The sequence below is a fragment of the Malaya genurostris genome, chromosome 2 (assembly GCF_030247185.1).
Source record: "Malaya genurostris strain Urasoe2022 chromosome 2, Malgen_1.1, whole genome shotgun sequence".
Lineage (NCBI taxonomy): Eukaryota > Metazoa > Arthropoda > Insecta > Diptera > Culicidae > Malaya > Malaya genurostris.
Window position 1 is genome coordinate 190,794,344 of NC_080571.1, and position 6,141 is coordinate 190,800,484.

General features: G+C 37.6%; 1 long non-coding RNA gene across 1 annotated transcript; it reads left to right on the plus strand.

Moving 5' to 3' along the window:
• Positions 1-382: 382 nt before the first annotated feature.
• LOC131432226 (uncharacterized) lies at positions 383-1,754 on the plus strand. The gene is made up of 3 exons (XR_009229818.1): positions 383-532; positions 926-1,227; positions 1,288-1,754. It is a non-coding gene; the product is annotated as an uncharacterized LOC131432226 (long non-coding RNA).
• The last annotated feature ends 4,387 nt before the right edge of the window (positions 1,755-6,141 follow it).

Here is a 6,141-nt window from a genome sequence, read left to right on the forward strand (position 1 = left end):
TTCCAGCAAACTGAATGAATGTTTTGTGCAGTATGTCGTTCAACAAGCGCTCAACGACCAACAAAATAGAACAGCCTGCTGAGAAGGATGGAATATTTACCTAAATTTTGAGTAAGAATGTACTCAAAATTTAGGTAAATATAAGTTTAGTACAAGTTTTATGCCATAACAAAGCACGCTACCCATTTTTCTACGATCAAGTCAAATTTTGAGTAGATATCGACCTTATTGAGTGATTTCGCCTAATAAAATAGGTAAATTTTTTTTCAGTGTCTGCACTTCATAAATTTTCCCAATGTATGTTGAGTGCACGATGTAAAATACACTGGTGGCGTGATAATACATTTTTGGTTGCGTTGATTATATTCTCACGATATTAAGTATGGCGCGCCGGGATTCAGGCATGTAAACATAAACAAACGACCAGTTCAGATTGGAATTTCACTTCTAAGTTACTCCGGTAGTCGCGCAGCCTGGCGAATCTTTGGCACTAATTGAAAATCTGGACATTTTTGCTTGAAGGGCTTGCAAGGTAACGTCGAAATATAGAAAATTTCACACACATCCGATCATTTAATTGAAGGAAGGATTTGGCGGATCGCATTGTGGAATCTATTACAGTTATCATGGATAATGGAGTGATTGTGCTGTGGCTGGCATTTGAAATGCTGGTGATGCTCTAAATGATTCCGAATTGGATGATCAAAATGTTGCACTTATCGATAATTTTAATTGATAAACAAAGAAGACCACACTTTGATTGTCGTTTAACCGATCGGTTAACCAATAATGAATACATCTTGGTTTTACAGTTAATAATCGATCAAACGATATCCGCCTGTAGCTCTTCAGACTTTTATGTATGGTTTATAAGGTTTTATTTGACTTATATTTTTTTTGTGACAATTTATTGTCATCGCTTCAGCGTTCTCACTAAGTAGGTATTTGGCAAAAATGATGTTTTATCAATACCACAAGGAGACATCAACCCATCATGAAACACCGAAGATGACAAAATGAAATCATTCCAGACTACCGATGTTCATATGGAGGCCGAGCGAATCGATCCATTTGTTCGCTCGAAGTACACTGAAAATTTACACGGTGGAGAATGTTACCCGCCGAAGTTTTCTACCCCTTCTACTCTACTCTACGATACAGGCTTCAGTACGCCCGTGAACTCATACTCAGTTCGAATGGTTCATTACAAGTTTCTATCCGTAGTGCGTAAGTGCTTTTTTAATGATGGTCGATGTGTTTCTGATCTTGTTAATTTTTTGTTTACAGAAGGAAGGTGCTGTGACCACTAAGTTTGGCTAGATCAATGCCATTTGCTTCTATCGAATCCGTTTCGGAAAATTTGTTTTTGCCGGTACTATCAAATGGAATGAAATCCGACGTGGATTTACAGCGAATCGAAGGTTGAGCTAAAATGTCCTCATTACCTGTGATGATTGAAAATATCATCTAGTTGTTGTTATAAGGTATGCTAATGATTTATCTAGTTGTTGTTATAAGGTATGCTAATAAATTTGATTAGGCCTAGAAATTCATTCTCTATATGAAAATCTTGTGAAAATAACTTAAAGAAGACAAAAACAGAAGAGTTTTATATTTCATATGATCTTATATATTTGACTAGCTATTGATACACCATCCCAGTCAACTCGTCTGGAAATTCATTCGGAATTCAGTATAATTTCCAAATGGGTCCCGAATCAGATGTACAAACCGATTTTGACAGGGATCTTAACTTGGTGTAACAACATGCAGAGAAAAAAATTGTAGAGATAACAACTTTGGGATTTACAAAACGATTTATTTTATTGAAATAGTGACAAAAGAAAATCATATTTTTATTCCAAATCTTGCTGTTTGAAACTACAAAACATAATATAATAGATAAATTGAACCATTTTTTTCTTGATATAAAGGTATAGTAGGATTGAATCAACGTAGACATGACCGATAACATCAACTCAACTTTGGTTAACATGTAATAAATAGTTTATTTCATTAATAAAATCATCCGGAACAAATACTTTGTTCATTTGACTAGACCAAAATTTTGGTTTAAATCAAAGAGTTGTTGTTGAAAGAAAAAAATAGTTTAAAGCAATCATATTCTACCTATAGAAACCATCAAAAATCAAATTTTAAAATTTAGACAATTTTGCTATTTTAAACATAGTCTATTTCTCTGCGTGTTGAATCAATTTTGGTAGCCGTCTGGTGGCCATGGCTGCCGAGGTAGCGAAAACGCTATACGGGTAGCGTTTTGGCTACCTGGACAGCCATGGCCACCAGACGGCTACCAAAATTGATTCAGTGACGGTTGTCAAATCCAATTTGACAAAACAAAGTCGCCTGTATCTAAGTTAGCCGAGTGTTTTCAGCTTCTCATCTTCGCTGAAAACGTCAAAGATTTAAATGTGGAAAAATCCTGGTGGATACGGTTTTATCGTTTGAGTTGTATATCTGGCAGCGTTTAGTCAGCCATCTGGCAGCCATGCGTATGCGGGTGTGAGTATGTCGCTAATACCCAGTGAGTTTTGTCAAGCCGCATCGTGCTAATTATTGAAGACATATATGCAATAAAAATTACTGCAATGCCAAGAGAACAGTTGAAAAAGGCATAAAACATTCTATGAAAATCTATAACACGTAATGGAACTGTCTTTTACTTGGTTTCCCGAATAAAAAATATTGTAGAAAAACAATACGATTTGTTGTTACCACACACTCAAAATAATAATCATATTATAGTTACGTGAAAAGTTATGTGAATATTTTCCACCCTACTTTTCACGTAGGTTTTAATGGACTGGCATTTAAAAGCTGTTTAATGCATAATCCAGTAAAACTTACGTGTTTCATAGGTAAAATGTAATGTACTGTTCATATCACATTTATCTATCAGTTCATATCAAATTTAGATACCAGAAAATTACTGTTTCTGTTCGAGTACTCAGTCAGGAATATCGGATCAGAAAGAAAATACGTCTGGCTTGAACGAGCTTCAGACAACTAATGAGAAAAATTTTATTTGTTACTAATAACTAACATATTGCTACGTTGATCGTGGCAACGTGGTTCAACACTCCTCCTCAACATCGGTCGAATGGATTCCAATAGCTTCACGAAACTGACGTAATTTAATTGCTCCTAGCGGTTTAGTCAAAATATCTGCTTCCATATGCTCCGTGGAACAATAACGCATTTGAACAATTCTATTTTCGACTAAGTCCTTCACAAAACAATATTTGATAGCAATATGCTTTGATTTTCGAGATACTCTATCTGCAACTGTGAGTGCGATGCAACTTTGGTTGTCCTCATTCACTTGTATTGGTAACCTTAATTCTATTTTCAAATCCTCCATCAATTTACGAAGCCATTGTAGTTCCTGCATACATTCCGCCAAAGCAATATATTCTGCCTCTGTGCTTGAAAGTGCAACACTATTCTGCTTCCTGCATCCCCAACTCACAAGACCATCACCAAACTTTAAAATGTAACCAGTGTTTGATTTACGATCTCCTACTTCACCAGCCCAGCCAGCATCGACGAAACATTTTACTTCTAGCTGCTTACTGTCTCCTAGATTTAGCCCGTGATTAATTGTGCCTTTGAGATAGCGAAGCACCTTTTTAGCCTCACTCCAATCTGCTACTGTTGGGTTTGATACACGTCTTCCAAGAATCGAAGTTGCTATAGAAATATCCGGACGTGTGTTTATGGCTATATACAACAAAGCTCCAATAAGGCTTTGATACACATCCTTCTCCGAAAAAGTGTCGCTATCCTCCTCCTTTTGTTGTATGAAGCCACTTGCCATAGGAACTTTAGATATTTTGCATTTCTCCATTTTGAATCACACGAGAAGTTTCGAAATGTAAGACGACTGACTTAGCATATACTGGTTCTACATGTTTTCTTACGTGAATCCCCAGGAAAAACTTTAATTCTCCTAGTTCCACAATTCTGAGTTTTCTTCTTAGAACTCCTACTAGCGCTTTATATTCATCCTCGAGATGACATACCACAATTATATCATCGACGTAAATTAACATGTACGTAAATCGTCCTTCAATTTGTCGCATGTAGAGACAGGGATCTGCATTCGACCGTTGGAAACCAATATCCTGTAGTACATTATTTATATGCTGGTTCCAGACACGAGCGCCCTGCTTTAGACCATATAAACTTCGTTTTAGCCGACAAACTGTCTCTTGATCATTACAACCGTATCCTGGAGGCTGCTTCATATAAATCTCCTCCTTAAGCTCTCCATATAAATACGCTGCTTTGATGTCCATGTGTCTCACACACATATGTTTTCTACTGGCCAACACTAGCACTGTCCGAAAGGTTGCTTGTTTTACTACTGGAGCAAACACCTGATCATAGTCACTTCCATACTTCTGGGAAAAACCTTGAGCAACTAATCTGGCTTTAAATCGTACTATCTTCCCAGTTTCGTCCTCCTTACATTTGTAGACCCACTTACATCCGATAGCTTTACGGTCCGGGGGTAGCTTGGTGAATTCCCACGATCCGTTTTCCCGATGTGAAGCCATTTCTTCTTCCATTGCCAGCTTCCATTTGTCTCGGTCAGGACTTTCGATAGCCTCGGCAAAAGTTTTTGGCTCTACGTGTGATAGGGCCAATACAATGGTACCGAATCTCTGTGGTGGAATACCGAAGTTTGGTCTACTGGATCGTCGCGTAATCTCAGGTAAATGTTCGTGATCATCCACAACTTCTGATTGATGATTGTCATTCTCTCCCTGTTCGGTGATTAATCGATCTTCCAACTGAACAGCTACTTCTGAGTCAGCTACCGCCTCAATTTCCACATCTCCAGTTGTTTCGCTACATGATTTGTCGTCTTCAAGTTCCAAGAACCGTACACCACGACTGATAACGACATTTCCAGTCTTCGTATCGAGTAATCTGTACGCTTTGTTCTCTGATGAGTAGCCAACAAAGGTCATTTTTATCGCTTTTTTATCAAACTTTTTACGTTTTTGAGCTGGTGTCCAAACAAACGCTTCACAACCAAAAATCCGTAAATGTTTCATATCAGGCTTTTTGCCAAACCATATCTCGAACGGCGTTGTCGTAATAGCTGTAGAAGGTAATCTGTTTTGCAAATAAGTTGATGTATTTATTGCTTCTGCCCAAAATCGTCTGGGTAGACCAGCATCCAATAACATGCACAATCCCATCTCGTTCAAAGATCTATTTTTTCTTTCAGCTACTCCGTTCTGCTGAGGAGAGTATCCAGCGGTATATTCAGGTTTAATTCCTTCTTCTTTGTAAAATTCGCGCAAACTTTTACTGCTGTACTCACCACCTCTGTCCGAACGAATAATTTTTGGTTTTTTTCCGAATTGGGTTTTTGTAAATCGTACGTAATCTTTAATTCTTTGTTCAACTTCGCATTTTTCTCTCAAAAAATAAACCACCGTGTATCTGCTATGGTCATCTATCATGGTCATATAATACCTACAACCACCAGGAGTCTCCGTCATTGGTCCGCAAACGTCGCTATGAACTATGTCGAGAATTTCTCTTGATGTCTTCTCGGCTACTTGAGGAAATGATGGACGGGACATTTTTCCTTCGATACAGTATTTGCACGTAATTCGAAGTCTACAGCTTGATACATTAATACCGGACGCCAATCCCTTCCGTTCAATGACATCAAGAACATTCGGATCGCGATGGCCAAGTCGTCTGTGCCATACGTGCTGACAATCGGTATTGTGTTGTTTGTTGTTCACGACGAGAGAACGTCCGTCTGCGACATTCAACCAGTAGAGACCACCAATTCGATCAGCAGTTGCAATCACCTTTTTATTATACACTGAAATGAAAATCTTATTTATATTCATTAGATTTGTCATATGAATCATATGCAGAATATAATTCATAGAAATTATATGGAAACTTATAATCTTTATTTAATGTGTACGTCAAATCTAAATGGACGTTATCATAATGAAAGTTATAAAATTATCCCATATAATTTATATGGAAATCCGATGGAAGTCGTGAATCGTACTGCTTGAAGCTGAAGAAATAGTTGTGTCTCCGATATTCATCAACTGCTCCAGACCATTTTTGTTTCAGGAA